Raw genomic sequence first — 14,165 nt, 5'->3', positions numbered from 1 at the left:
CGTCGAAGGATGCGGCGTCACCGTGGGGCTGACCTCCCATGTCCTTCGGCGCCGATCCGGAGACCTGGAACGAGCCTCCCTTGAATGACGCCGAGATTCTCTACGGCGCCGGGAGTCTCGATGACGCCGATGTCTTGGAGAAGACTTTTTCTTGTGATGCTTCTCCTTTGACTTGGCCATAAACAGCTTCGCCTCGCGTTCTTTAAGGGTCTTCGGATTCATGTGCTGACATGAATCACAAGTCGAGACGTCGTGGTCGGAGCTCAAACACCAAAGGCAATCGGAATGAGGATCCGTCACCGACATCTTGCCTCCACACTCACGACAAGGCTTAAATCCAGACTTTCTCTGCGACATTATTTCCACAGAGAAAGAGTACGCAGCAAGATATACACTGTAACCGCAAGAGTAACAGTTGCTCCCTCGAAGATAACCGTTTCGAATGCACGGAAAAAAGGGAACTGACGTCTGCACGTCGTCGAGGACCTCTTATTGCCTGTATGACGTCAGACGGCGTCGCGTGCGAGACAGTGACGTCCTCGTCGACGTGCAGAGACTAGTAAGAAGATTTCCGTCGAATGCTGGCGCCATGGGAGTATTCATGAGGTGAGGAATCCACAGGTAGTTGTATCCATCAGAAAGATTCTCTTGCCTTATCAATGTTGCAGCCTAACATAAACTGATCCCTCAACCTTTCCTCTTTACTACCCCCAAAACTACATGTTGAAGCCAGTTTCTTTAGTACACTGACATACTCCTCAACAGACTCCCCCGACCTTTGAATCCTTTTCCCAAAGTGATACCTCTCCAAAACTGTAGAAACTTTCTCCAAATAGTGTAAGTCAAGTTTTTTTATGCAAATCTCAAAATCATTGAGATCACCCGCATCCTCAACAGAGAGTTCAGGCAGATTTTCAAAATCTTCCTGCCCTTCAGGACCTAAACAATGTAACAAGAGTAACATTTTCCGCTCAGCACTCAATGATGCACCACAAACCGTAGCATAGTGTGCACAACGCATTTCCATTTTTCCCAAGGTATTTGCGGATCCCCAGAAGAGGACAAGAAAAATGGAGGACACGTTACATTCTGCATCTTTTAGGAAATTAGATATCAGAAACGTTAAGAAATGCTAAATGACTTGAACAAAGGAAAACAAATGTATAAACAATTTACAGAACAGTAAAACGCATAGTAAAAGTAGAGTTTGACTCCAATAATACTTTAAGGACAGTAAAATAACAAACCTGACAGTCAACAGATGAATAGTGTGCCTGTCACTGAACCTTAAATAGGTGAATGCACTCCATAAAATGCTGGAAGAAGTGTGCCTCAAAGCAAAAACAATAAGTGATGGACGGAATGCTGAACATTGTCAAACATTCACCCCCAGTACAGTGATCAGGGCCTAAATCCATTGTTTTTTTGCTGCCCATGCCATTCCAGTTTGGACCCAGCCATATGCAAATCAGTCTTGACCCTGTTCCCCATGGGAACAGTCCAGCCCGAACTGCTAGGCCAGGTCTTCCCTGGACTGGAAACAAGCATCCTGGGACCGGTTTCGGGGTTTCACCCCTCATCAGCCAGGCTAACTTGAATCCAGTGGCATGGGAAGCACGGGACCCACGTCTGGGCATACCCTTCCCACTTAGGGCGACAAAGCAAAAACAACAAGTGATGGACGGAATGCTGAACATTGTCAAACATTCACCCCCAGTACAGTGATCTGGGCCTAAATCCATCGTTTTTTTGCTGCCCATGCCATTCCAGTTTGGACCCAGCCATATGCAAATCAGTCTTGACCCTGTTCCCCATGGGAACAGTCCAGCCCGAACTGCTAGGCCAGGTCTTCCCTGGACTGGAAACAAGCATCCTGGGACCGGTTTCGGGGTTTCACCCCTCATCAGCCAGGCTAGCTTGAATCCAGTGGCATGGGAAGCACAGGACCCACGTCTGGGCATACCCTTCCCACTTAGGGCGACAAAGCAAAAACAACAAGTGATGGATGGAATGCTGAACATTGTCAAACATTCACCCCCAGTACAGTGATCTGGGCCTAAATCAATCTGTGCCACTGGATTCAAGCTAGCCTGGCTGATGAGGGGTGAAACCCCGAAACCGGTCCCAGGATGCTTGTTTCCGGTCCAGGGAGAACCTGGCCTGGCAGTTCGGGCTGGACTGTTCCCATGAGGAACAGGGTCAAGACTGATTTGCATATGGCTGGGTTCAAACTGGGGTGGCATGGTGAGCAAAATAATGGATGGATTAAACCCAGATCTGTGACTGGGGGTGAATGTTTGATTGGTTCCGCATTCCGTCCATCCAGTTACGCTATCCCACAGCGTTTGTGTTTTGCTTTGCTTTTGCCGCCCTAAGTGCGCCGGGTATGCCCAGACGTGGGTCCTGGGCTCACTGTGCCACTGGATTCAAGCTAGCCTGGCTGATGAGGGGTGAAACCCCGAAACCGGTCCCAGGATGCTTGTTTCCGGTCCAGGGAGAACCTGGCCTGGCAGTTCGGGCTGGACTGTTCCCATGAGGAACAGGGTCAAGACTGATTTGCATATGGCTGGGTTCAAACTGGGGTGGCATGGTGAGCAAAATAATGGATGGATTAAACCCAGATCTGTGACTGGGGGTGAATGTTTAATTGGTTCCGCATTCCGTCCATCCAGTTACGCTATACCACAGCGTTTGTGTTTTGCTTTGCTTTTGCTGCCCTAAGTGCGCCGGGTATGCCCAGACGTGGGTCCCGGGCTCACTGTGCCACTGGATTCAAGCTAGCCTGGCTGATGAGGGGTGAAACCCCGAAACCGGTCCCAGGATATCTCCTTGACATCCTTGATGGGATCTTCGGACCCTCATCACCAGTTAAATAAAGTACAGAGGCACTTCGTGGACCAACAAATCTTCTGTTTCTTTGAGATATTCGTAAACGAAACACCTCAGCCTGCAGAAGTACTCTAAAAAGGATACTGAAATAAAGTACAGAGCCTCTTCGTAGACCAAGGAATCTACTGTTTATTCGAGATATTCGTAAACGAAACACCTCAGCCTGCAGAAGTACTCCCGGTCTCTCTTTCGTTCTTCAATTGCCCGATCATCTGAGTACCACTTCAAGGTTCTCAACATGTGCATTCCAAGCATAGAATGCCACAGATACCTTGACTGGTTTACAGTGGCTATTATTTTACAAATAAATTAGTACACAAAGTCTGCCAAAGGCATTAGTTTGGTGTGCATCAGGGATATCCAATGCAATTTCAGGAGGGCATGATCCATGATATATTTTCATGTTTAATACAGACTATTAAATTGGGTTCTATTTCAAATAAAAGTAGGACAATAAATTCTATGTAGATATTCTGAAAACAGATTTGCAAACATTCTGTGACAAAAAGAGGTAGAATTTTTCAAGTTTCAAAACCACCAATTAGCATTAAATTGAGATCATTGAAAATATATAATTTGAGCATCCATCCCAACATCACAGCTAATCACATCATATGACATTTATTTGACCCACATCAGAGTTAAGCACAGCGCTTAAGGGTGTGAGAGCTTGGTTCGGTGAGTGAGTTGTTCTCAAAAGTCTGATAATACATTTCAGTGAGTGAGACTGCACCTCAAAGTGTAACGCTCAAAGATAATAAGACTGTCCTCCATGTTGGGAGATTCATAAGAAATAAAAGTTAGGCTCCATCCAACTAAGGGAGACTCACATTCAATGAGAGAAACACTCCATATGCAAGCTCACAAACAATTTGTGAGACTGCTCACAGTGAGACTGTTTCTCGGTGTCCAAAAGCAAGTGACAGTGTGCTGCAAAGTGTCTCCCAAAGTGTGAGACTACCAATAAATTATACTGTGTGCCAATGTGTAAATACTCCAGCACCCTCAGTGAGACTATGCTCGAAGATGTCAGACTCATGTTCGAACATGAAGCTGCCCAAAGGTTTGAGACCTAACATCTGTAGGGGAACTGTGAGCCATAGCGAACGCTATCACAACCTGTGCATGACTTATGGCATGTATGTTCCAGTGGAGGGTGTTTTCTAAGTCCTTAAATGTATATTTGGAGGGCCTTTGCCATCACTTGCTATAACCTTAACATGGATAACCCAAGTGAATTGATGGCACCGACGATGCAGTGCTTATATATTACAGGGAAATTACAAGTATCCAATGAACTCTAAATCAGGCCCTAAATTACTATTAAAATGAATTGTTGAACCATTTTGTTTAACTGCTTCCAAACTGAATTTAACTCTCATGAAATGTAATACCTTAAACCTGTGTTAACCTATGGGGGAGCCAGCCTTGCCTTAAAGAAAAAAGACTTTGAGGAAGAATGCACAAAAATCCATAGGTGGATGCTTGGAAACACCCACCCGCCAACCATGCACTACCTCCCTTGGACAGAGTACCTCAAGGCAGGGATTTGCGGTACCTTGGTTAAACGATTTATTAAGCCATGCAGGGCCATGCAAGGTGGTCTTGCATTGCTTGATAAATACTCTTCGCTCTTGTGCCCCCTTATGTGGGGCAAGGGTGACGCAAAACCTTGATAAATATGGACCTTACTTTACCAGGTCGAAATAGCAGTTTAAAACTGCACACTCAGGCTACTGTGGCAGACCTCAAGACATGGTTGACAGTGCTTACAGTGGTATTGTAGTCAGTGGCACAATGAGTGCTGCATCCCACTAGTGGCATTTGACTTGGAGGCCCTGGGTACAAGTGGTACCATATACTAGAGACCTACAAGCCAGGGGTAAAGTACACTGAGTCCTATAGACAGCAAAAAATCATTCAGCAACAGAGGACACACATCTTGGACAATGGTACGCAAAGAATTGTGACTTGCAACTTTGGCCCACTTTGCCAGTGGAGAATCAGGTAACAACAACACATCAGAATTTAAAGTGGTCATCGATTAAATGATATCAGATCGGTTTTACAACCCAAATAGACATCATCAAATGAAGGGGCTATCTGGAAACCTTGATATTGATGGCTGCTGATGATTGAAGATTGTGGTAGAGAATTAGCTTTTCTTTGACACAGATCATATCAGTCATGAATCTCAGCTCAAGATCTCTCTTCCCAGCTGGTCAGAGGGACACATACACCAAAGAGACAAAGAGCAATGGCTTGAGTTGCAACAAAAATCGGGAAGAGATGATTTTAGGATATTTTGTAGAGGTCACCACATAAAGGTGAGAGGAAGACAAGAAGCAGATTTATGGAGAGAAGGTTCAATAGTTAGGTAGCATGAGCAGGCAGCAGGACTGCTCTGGAGTGATACTAGTATAAAGGAACCCAGAACAGTATTCCCTCTCTGCAACCTCTTAACCTTTCTGAGGCCATTGTAAAAAGTACCGCAAAGGTACAATGGAATAATCACTGACATTTGAGTTATACACTATGGCCCTCATTACAACCCAGGCGGTCAAAGACAGCCAGGGCTGTTTTGGAGTTTGTACCGCCAACAGGCTGGCGGTACAAACTCGGGCATTACCACTGCAGCGGAAGCGCCGCGGTTGCACCACCGGGACCGGCGGTTTCCCTCCACATTGGTCCCAGCGGAATTAATCCTCCAGGGCAGCGCTGCTTGCAGCGTTACCCAGGGGATTACGAGTCCCCCTCCCGCCAGCCTTTTCATGGTGGTATGAACTGCCATGAAAAGGCTGCCGGAAAGGGGAGTTGCGGGGCCCCCTGCCACGGCCCCATGGAGCTTTTCACTGTCTGCATAGCAGACAGTGAAAAGCGTGACATGTGCAACTGCACCTGTCGCACTGCTGCAACACCGCCGGCTCCATTTGGAGCCAGCTCCGGTGTTGCGGCCGAGATCCCTGCTGGGCCCGAGGGTGGAAACCAGGTTTCCGCCCGCCAGCCCAGCGGGGATCTCCAAATAGACACCGCGGGAGTGCGGCCGTGTGGCGGTTTCACCAATGTTGAAATGAGGGCCTATATCTGTAGTAGTGAACCACACTTTGTTGGGAGGCTTGGATGCAGCGCCTGCTGGTGAATATGCTTGGTCTTAGATAGCAGGAACCTTTTAATCAACCCTTCCCTTACACTCTCCTATGAATTGGGGATGCAGAATGACTTTTGTGAATCCAAATCCATAATCACTGGGGAAAATAACATATTTTTGGTGGTGTCAGATTTAGTATTCCAACACCAACCTAAAAACCACTGACTAAAGTATATATTTTGTAGCGGTGGAGGGAGTCAGGCTCTAACTTAGCTCCCACAGACATTGGGGATAGTTCAGAATTAAAGCGGGTCACGTCAAAATTCTATGTTTAGTCCCACAAACTTGGGAAAAGAGCATAAAAGGGGTCATATTTCCAATTCTAAAACCAGTACCACAAACATTGGGCAAGTGGCATATATTTGGCAGGAGGCAGATTTCCTCTTCTGACCCCACTCCAACAAACATTGGGGAAAGTGCATATATTGAAAAGAGGGGAGGGTGTAATATTCATAAACATTTGTGAAAGACCATATATTTGGATGAGGTCAGAGATATACGTTTCTAACTCCAGTCCAACAAGCAATGGGACAGGGGATATATTTGGGGAGTAGGGGGTAGTAAATGCATTTTGGTAGCCAAATGACGGTGTTTGCAGTTATTCTGGGAAACAAAAACACACCCTAAATTTGCCAGTGTCTCTAAGATTCGGAAATGCTGAGGGTTCACAGGGTTCTCTGGTTGGCTGCTAACTCAGGGCATGAGTGATGTGACTATTTACCATGGCAAGTGAGAGGAAATTGTGATTTCCCCCCTCTCTGTTGGCCGATATCTCAAAACTATGGGTCTCATTTACAAGGCCTTTGCGTCACCATTGCATAATTCTTTTTTTATGCCACGGTCGTGCAAGCAGTTCTCTTCATTTACATACTGAAGCATTTGTCCCAGTGCGTCAGTTTGTAAAGCCTTGCATCTCATAATACCGGCGCCAGGTATAATGTATACAAGGTAGGCGTTCCCACGAGAAAAGCCAAGCAGGACTGACGCAGTGAAAATTACAACATTTCACTGCGTCATTTTGCAACTTCACTGCATCACTGAGGCTAGTCCAGCAGTGCATGAGTTTAGCACCACATCTGTGAAACATGCGCCATGGAGCTCTGTACTGGAAATACAGCACATCCATGGTGTTGTTAAGGAGTCGTAGGGCAGCCAAGATAGCTGATGCATCAAAGCTGATGTGTCAGATTCTTGTAAATGAGACCCTATGTGTGAGAAAGTCATCCTTTCAGCATGTTCACCTCACAGTTGCTGACTGATACTGATGGTACTTGAACCTGACTGTGCCCTGGGCTCGGCTATACATCCCCCGGACCAGTGCTCTGAATAAAACGTATATGGGACGGAGTTATAATTACAATTGGCATGACAGACCCATGTAAGTCCCTAGTAGATAATAGGGCAAGAGGGATTCAAACTACCTATAAGTCCCTAGTATATAATAGTGCAGGGAAGTTTAGAGGCCTAGTAGATTTCCTGCACTGGAAAGTGCACTGCTGTGTCCTACTGTTATTTTTAAAGACAGCCCTTCCTTACAGACTGTTTTTAAAAAGCAAAATGTATGCAAATTCAACTTTAAAATTAAAGGTACTTCCAAAGTGCTAATCTACTTTATTTTAACATATGTCACCTTCAAGGTGGGCTCCCCTAGATGCCCCAGGGGTGGGTGCTATGTAACTATAAGCAGGGACATTATAAATAATGTTTTATATGCCTTGGTGAGGGAAAAACTGCACATTTCATTTTCCCTCATTGTAGACGGTTAGCTCCATAGGCCAAAATGGGAATATTTTTCATAAGCATAAGTATTGCTAGGAAGGAGCTAAATATGGCATGAACAGACTCAAATCAATGGTAATGATAAATCCAATAACCTACCATTGTTTAATTTATCATAACTAATACAGAAAGGAAGTTATAAGACTTTCTTTTCTGTAAGTCCAATTCCAGCCTGCTAGTGGTCTCTTCTGATTGGTCAGCCCTAACAGTGATAAGCGGCCTGCACTGAGAAGAGGTTATCTGAAGGGACCTGGATAAATCAAGCTGCGGCTGCCCTCACACCCAGTACCCCACAGATAGACAGATAGATTGGCTTAGGAAAGGAATTTTCAGATGTCCAGATAGGGAATTAATGAAATGAGCTACACCAGTGGGTTGATTTAGCCAGGTCTTGCTCAACATCTTGGAATGCTAAAGTGCATTTCTTTATGGGACAAGACGATGCCTCGATTTTGGATAAAGTTGTCATGTCTCTGGGTGGTACCGTGAAGCTCATTGGACTAGGTTGCCCACTGACTGTCCCACCCAAGTTGATTGAAAAAAGGTGGCTGCTCTGCATTGGAATTCAGATCTGCTGCCTGAAACCACAAGAAGAAGAAGGACGATCCTGCTGGAACCCTAGTCTGCAACCCAGAGGACTGCACACTTAAGTACTGCTCCTGTAGCACACAGGAACAACAGCCAAAAGGACTTTGCTTTGCTTCAAAGAGGACTCAGGAGTAGACTCCCTAAATGCAACAGGTTTAAAGAGCTTCATTGAACCAACTTCCACAAAAGTCCCAAGCCTGGAGTGCTTCCAGTGGACTTGCAAGGATTTGGCCAGGTACATTGTGTCCCAAACTTCCAAAGACCTTCTAAGGGATCCTAGAACCTTGGATTCATGTTTTGGACAACTTGAGACCTGAACGAGAACTTCAGGAAGAACCTCCAGATGTTTGGAGAAGTTTGGAGCAACTTTTGGAAAAAGCTTCATAAGTGGACCAACTCACCGTCGTGAGTCAAGCCAAGGTAGTTACCTTCAACCGCAACCCAGCCGGGATTTAAGGTTCATCCCGGTGAAAGCTCTGGAGCTCCACACTTCCAGGACTTGACCTGGTCCTCGCGGAAAAGCAATCTGATGAAGTTGCATCATAATCCTCCTTGCTGAGGAGGACTGCACAATGTTGAGAGAGAAAAGTTCCAGAAAACTTTTTAAGTGCAAAGGTAAAATTGGGACTGAGTCATCCTGCTTAGTGCATCTAAGCAGGGCTCCATCATGCTCTGCCTCAAACTTTGACTTTGTCCCGGTCAAGCATGACCAGATGTGTCCAGCTGGCACTATTCTTTTCTAAGCACTAGAAGGCACATTTCTTTATTTAATCTTTAAAAATTCATAACTCTGGTTCCCTATATTGGATTTTGGTTGTTGTGGTGTCATTGTAAGATAAAAATACTTACTATTTTTATAAATTGGTGTGGGATTTTTATTGTGTGTTGTGTCTTACTTGTTTACTGTATTGGTGTATTACATGTTTTACATGCCTGTTTCCTAAGTTAACCCTGACTGCTCATTGCCAAGCTACCAGAGGTTGAGCCAGGGGCTACTTTGTGAGACCTAGACCAGACCTAATCCTGTGTTGGGTTATTATTGCTAGTGGGAGGTGTACCTGCCCGTACTAATAACCAGCCTTCTAACACTATGCACAAAACAATCCAAATTTTCTTTCCCTTGCAGGGAGGAGAGTATGATCTAGTCTTCATGGGGACAAAAAGACTGATGAGGTTTTAGGGGTTGGGATTTGCCCTCATGTCATGACAGGTCTGTCCCCACCATATTTTTAACAAAAATATATGAGGCTGTAAAGGGCATTTAACCTTCTATGTGGGCAGTCTTGGTGTCAAATCCCAACATCACTGTGCAGGTCAGAAAGACCGTTGGTACCTAAGGTGTGTGGCTAGTCTGAATGCCTGGGATAGCAGCTTCCATTCAATATTTTGTTCTGAAAAAATGTATGTCTGGTGTCTAGTGGGCTTTGTGTCCCCAAGTGGAGGAACAGAAAGACTGCAGGACTCTTTAGGAGTGAGGATCAGGCCAGATGCCAAGGCATAAACATATATGCCCTCATTATGAACACTGCGGTCCCTACTGCGCCGCCGGCGGTAAAAACCACCAACAGAGGAGCGGTCCGGACCGCCAAATAATGAACCAATCGAAACACAGGCATCCAGAAAACCACCCACCGCCAGTAGAGGAGTGCTGACGACGACAGCAGAGTCCGCCCATAGGCCGACAGAAAGGGCCAACCCACCCATCAAATGAACCACTATTCCACCACCAGTTCCGAGGCGGGAACCACCTCCACGCAAGTCCAGGCGGAAATTAACCAAATGCAATGAAACACTCACTGGAGGCCCACACAAAGCGTTGAATCAGACATGGATAGAGAGCTCCAGATCATGCCAGCCCTGCTCCTTGCCATACATCTCCACGATCAAGACTGTTGACGAAGATGATGATGGTAGGTACCGCAACCTACGAAACAAGGGAGGAAAGGTCACAGTTACATACCCACCCACTCCACCCACCCTTCAACGCCCCCCAACCCTTCCCAGCAGCACAACCCATACACCCCACAGCAAGAGGTACTTACCCGACACAAGGCAAATCCAACTTGACCATAGTACATACAAATGCCCCACACCCACAAACAATGAAACAAAAGACCAAGGTTCAACAGTGTGCCACCAAAACACAGGCCACACAGAAATATTTATTACAGCTCACAGAGCCAAGTACTTTTGTCGCGTAGGCTCTCGTTATTCTAATGAGACTACTGGATTTTGAGCAGCAAGATCGTCCACAGTGTGGGAGACTGAGTCTGACCTATGGTGGATGACACTTGTCGCTCCAAATCCGGGCTTTGCTCCGGCTAACTAGCAGTGCCTCATCTCTCCCAAAAGGTAGAGACGATTGGGCAGCCAAGCGCATGACATATTGGTACTTCTCAGGGAAGTCGTGGTCACTCATGCCACAACCGGTTCTCTCATACACAGTGCGGTCTCATATATAAATGACAATAGAAGCAGTATAAGTCTTAAAGATTGGTTTACTAAAACGACTGCATTTTGGATAGCAAAGCGTGAGCTGCAATATCCAGAACTACACAATACAACAATATTAAAATAGTGATGACGAGAGTGAAGCATAAGAATAATGCTATCATAGTGCCAGTAAAGACGATGGACTATTCCCTATCTAAATCATATTTCGAGCACAGCATGTTAAGCTCTAACACTGCCTTTCAGGTTCCCCAGGAGGACATCAACCCTCATATCTGAGCAAAGGCCTGTGATCTGCGTCAGCATCTGCAATGGAGCATTCAGCATACAGTTGTTGTTCCCTGGCTGGAATCTCCCTCTTGACGTGTAATAGGACTAGAAAGTGTTTTTATAACTAACACAGCAGATGTTCTAAGAAAATGTCCCTACGTAAGGATGTGTATTTTCTACGAATGTTGGGGACTAAACTTCTACCACGTTTACCGGCGATGTACCAGACTGTAGCCTTGACTGAAGCACAGGGTGATCAAGAATTCGTTGTTTGAGAACACAGTGCTGAACTAAGCAAAACAGTATGATAGAAGAAATTAAAACAGGACCGTAAAACTGGTTATTGTAAAAATAACAATGCGAAGCTGAATAAAATATATCTAGGTCAAGGTGCACAGCGGGCTAGTGTATTAAACTAACGTGCATGGAGCTATACTTAAAATGGCTACACAACACCCTCCCCTTGTCGGTAGAAAGTGGTTCAAGCCAAAACTAAAATATCTCAACCTAAGATATACCTAAAACCCTACTCAATTTTGACAAGTTAAGAGGACACACAAGCATACTACTTGACAATTTAAAACAAGAGCATTCGGCTTAGAACCAAATTCAATGAAAAATGTCGATTTAGAGTAGTTCCGAATCAAGCACGAGTCATGGAAAGCGAGAGATCCTCCACTTCGGCATATGACAAAACCAGAAAGTCCGCGCCAAAAACGACCAAGGAGCAGGTGTGTTCCGTAGCCCCAGTATCAACCAAGGTGGCATCCCGTGCAGTGCCCATTGACGAGTCGATGGCAACTTCCTCCAGGAAGGGTAGCTCATAATCAGCTTCACGTAGCAAACGCAACCTCAGTGCACGTCTGGTAATGAACCCTCAACAAGAACATCAACAGATCAGCATCAATTGCTGGGGGGCGTTGCTGTGAAAGACAAACTTCCAGTGCATATTCAAAAGAGCACCAAATGCACAGAAACACGGGCTGCACACAATCCAAAACCGGTCTGAATGACAAAGACCAGTCACACCCCAAATGTTCCAGGAGTGTTGCTCCAAATTGCTGCAACATACGTTCACGACACAGCTGCGCTGATGGGAGCGCCTTCATTTGTCCTTGTTGCAGCGGGACAGCCATTGAGGAAAAACAACAGCAACAGCAAAATGCCTGCTAATAAAGCCAAAGTTATCGGAAATCCCCCCAAAATACTACCGAAAATTGAGTGGATAGCTGAGGGTATCAAATCGAATATGGAGGAGAAGATGTGAACAAAACCAAAACCTACAGCTTTGAAGAAATGTGCTAATCCAGCCATGCTGGGAGCATTAAATACACGTCCCACGAGTTCACCAAAGTGTCTCGGAAAATTTGTATTTAACAGGGACTGTATTTCTGCCGACGACCTTGCCACTTGAAGTGCGTAGGTCTCACGTGCATATGTAAGGGCCACATGTTTCTGAAACAATAAAGCCTTGAGTCTACTCAACTTGTCAAAATTCACCTTTGAAGTAGCAATATGAGGCCAGATATCAGCTACCTCCCTTAATTTAGTGGGGGGCAATAGCACGTTCCCGCAGCATGTAACAACCTTAGAGACCGAAACAATGTAAACTATTCCAGCCCCCATGCCACAACAGTCTTCACTATTAAGAAGGATGTAGCTGCCGTTTGAAAGCACCTGGAACGTAGGTCTAATCAAGGGGCCTGGAACTCCCTTCAGCTAACAAGCCAAGTTTGCAGCCGAGGCGTTACATGCCCCATGCAAGGACAGCTGTTTACAACTCATCGAATGGCTGACTGAAGTCTCGCATTCACTACCGCTAAGAAAGACCTCTTTCATGCCATTGAAGCATTTGTACGAGAAGAGAAGCTCCCCCACCTCATGGATGTAACTATCTCCCAATTTTTCATATCTGCCAACTGGAATGTGTTTCAAACAGGAGGTGAATTGTAGTGTTGAAATAGGCAGATTAATAACCCCGTGTATTAACCACTCTGCCAATGGTATTTCTGCCACAGTGAAAGGCAATCTCTCTATTTTCTCTATGTTAAGCATGACATAAGTTGCTTCTTTCTTAGCCATTAGTTGTTGTTGCCGCGTTAGATTAAAGGAGAAAAATATTTCCCTGGCACTGACGTGCTGCCACGGAACGCAACCCGCCTTCAATGTTTGAAACGTACAACCCAACTGCATAATGGACCTGGTCTGACTCTGTCCATGGTATAAAGAAGACATATCAGATCGTATAATGTCTATAGCAGAAGAAACAATGTTGTTAATTGTATATACCCGGTCAGACAAGGTGTGAATCCCATTATCCACAACAGCTAATGCCTTTTTCACATTTTCCTGATCTATTTGCCTTAACCGGGCTGCAGCATCTTGTTGGGAAAGTTTCCATATTTCATTGTATACTGCATACAAGAAAAACTTCCTACATGGTATTTTGGGGCCTGACAAGAAATCTTGTAAGTCAGTGGTGTTAGACAAGATGTTGAGGTGTGCTTTAACCGCATTTAGTGAGGATGATTTAAGCCACTGTTGGCACAATTTTCCTACACTGTATGTTGTAATTATATCAGCATGTTCTGGTGATATATAGCGAGGGTCTGGCCTATTCGTCATAAAACCCCCAGAGGAGGTGACAAAACGTTGATGACACCCATTGGCATCTATGGGCCACAATAACCACCCGCCTGGACGTGTCAGTGAAGCATTAAACGTACCATTCTGGACCCACTCATTGAGCTCATCTTTCGTTGCATTCGTGTACTTTTGCCAGTTGTCAAATTTTGCAGGGGTAGGCATACTGGGCATGCTTAATTCTCTAATTGTTGCTAAGCCTAAACAACTTGTTTGTTACACTGTTTCATTTAAAAAGATCATTTGAACAGGGATGAGACATGCTCTAAACAATGTTTCCTTTCTCTTGATCTGCCAATTTTTCGTTCCCCAAACACTTTTCAAATCAATAGATTCAGAGCAATATTCATAACCTTCTATTGATAACCGGGAAACAAAGGATTCTGAATATATAAAT

Source organism: Pleurodeles waltl, chromosome 10 (genome assembly GCF_031143425.1).
Source record: "Pleurodeles waltl isolate 20211129_DDA chromosome 10, aPleWal1.hap1.20221129, whole genome shotgun sequence".
Taxonomy (NCBI): Eukaryota; Metazoa; Chordata; class Amphibia; order Caudata; family Salamandridae; genus Pleurodeles; species Pleurodeles waltl.
Note: the sequence above shows the minus strand (reverse complement) of the source record.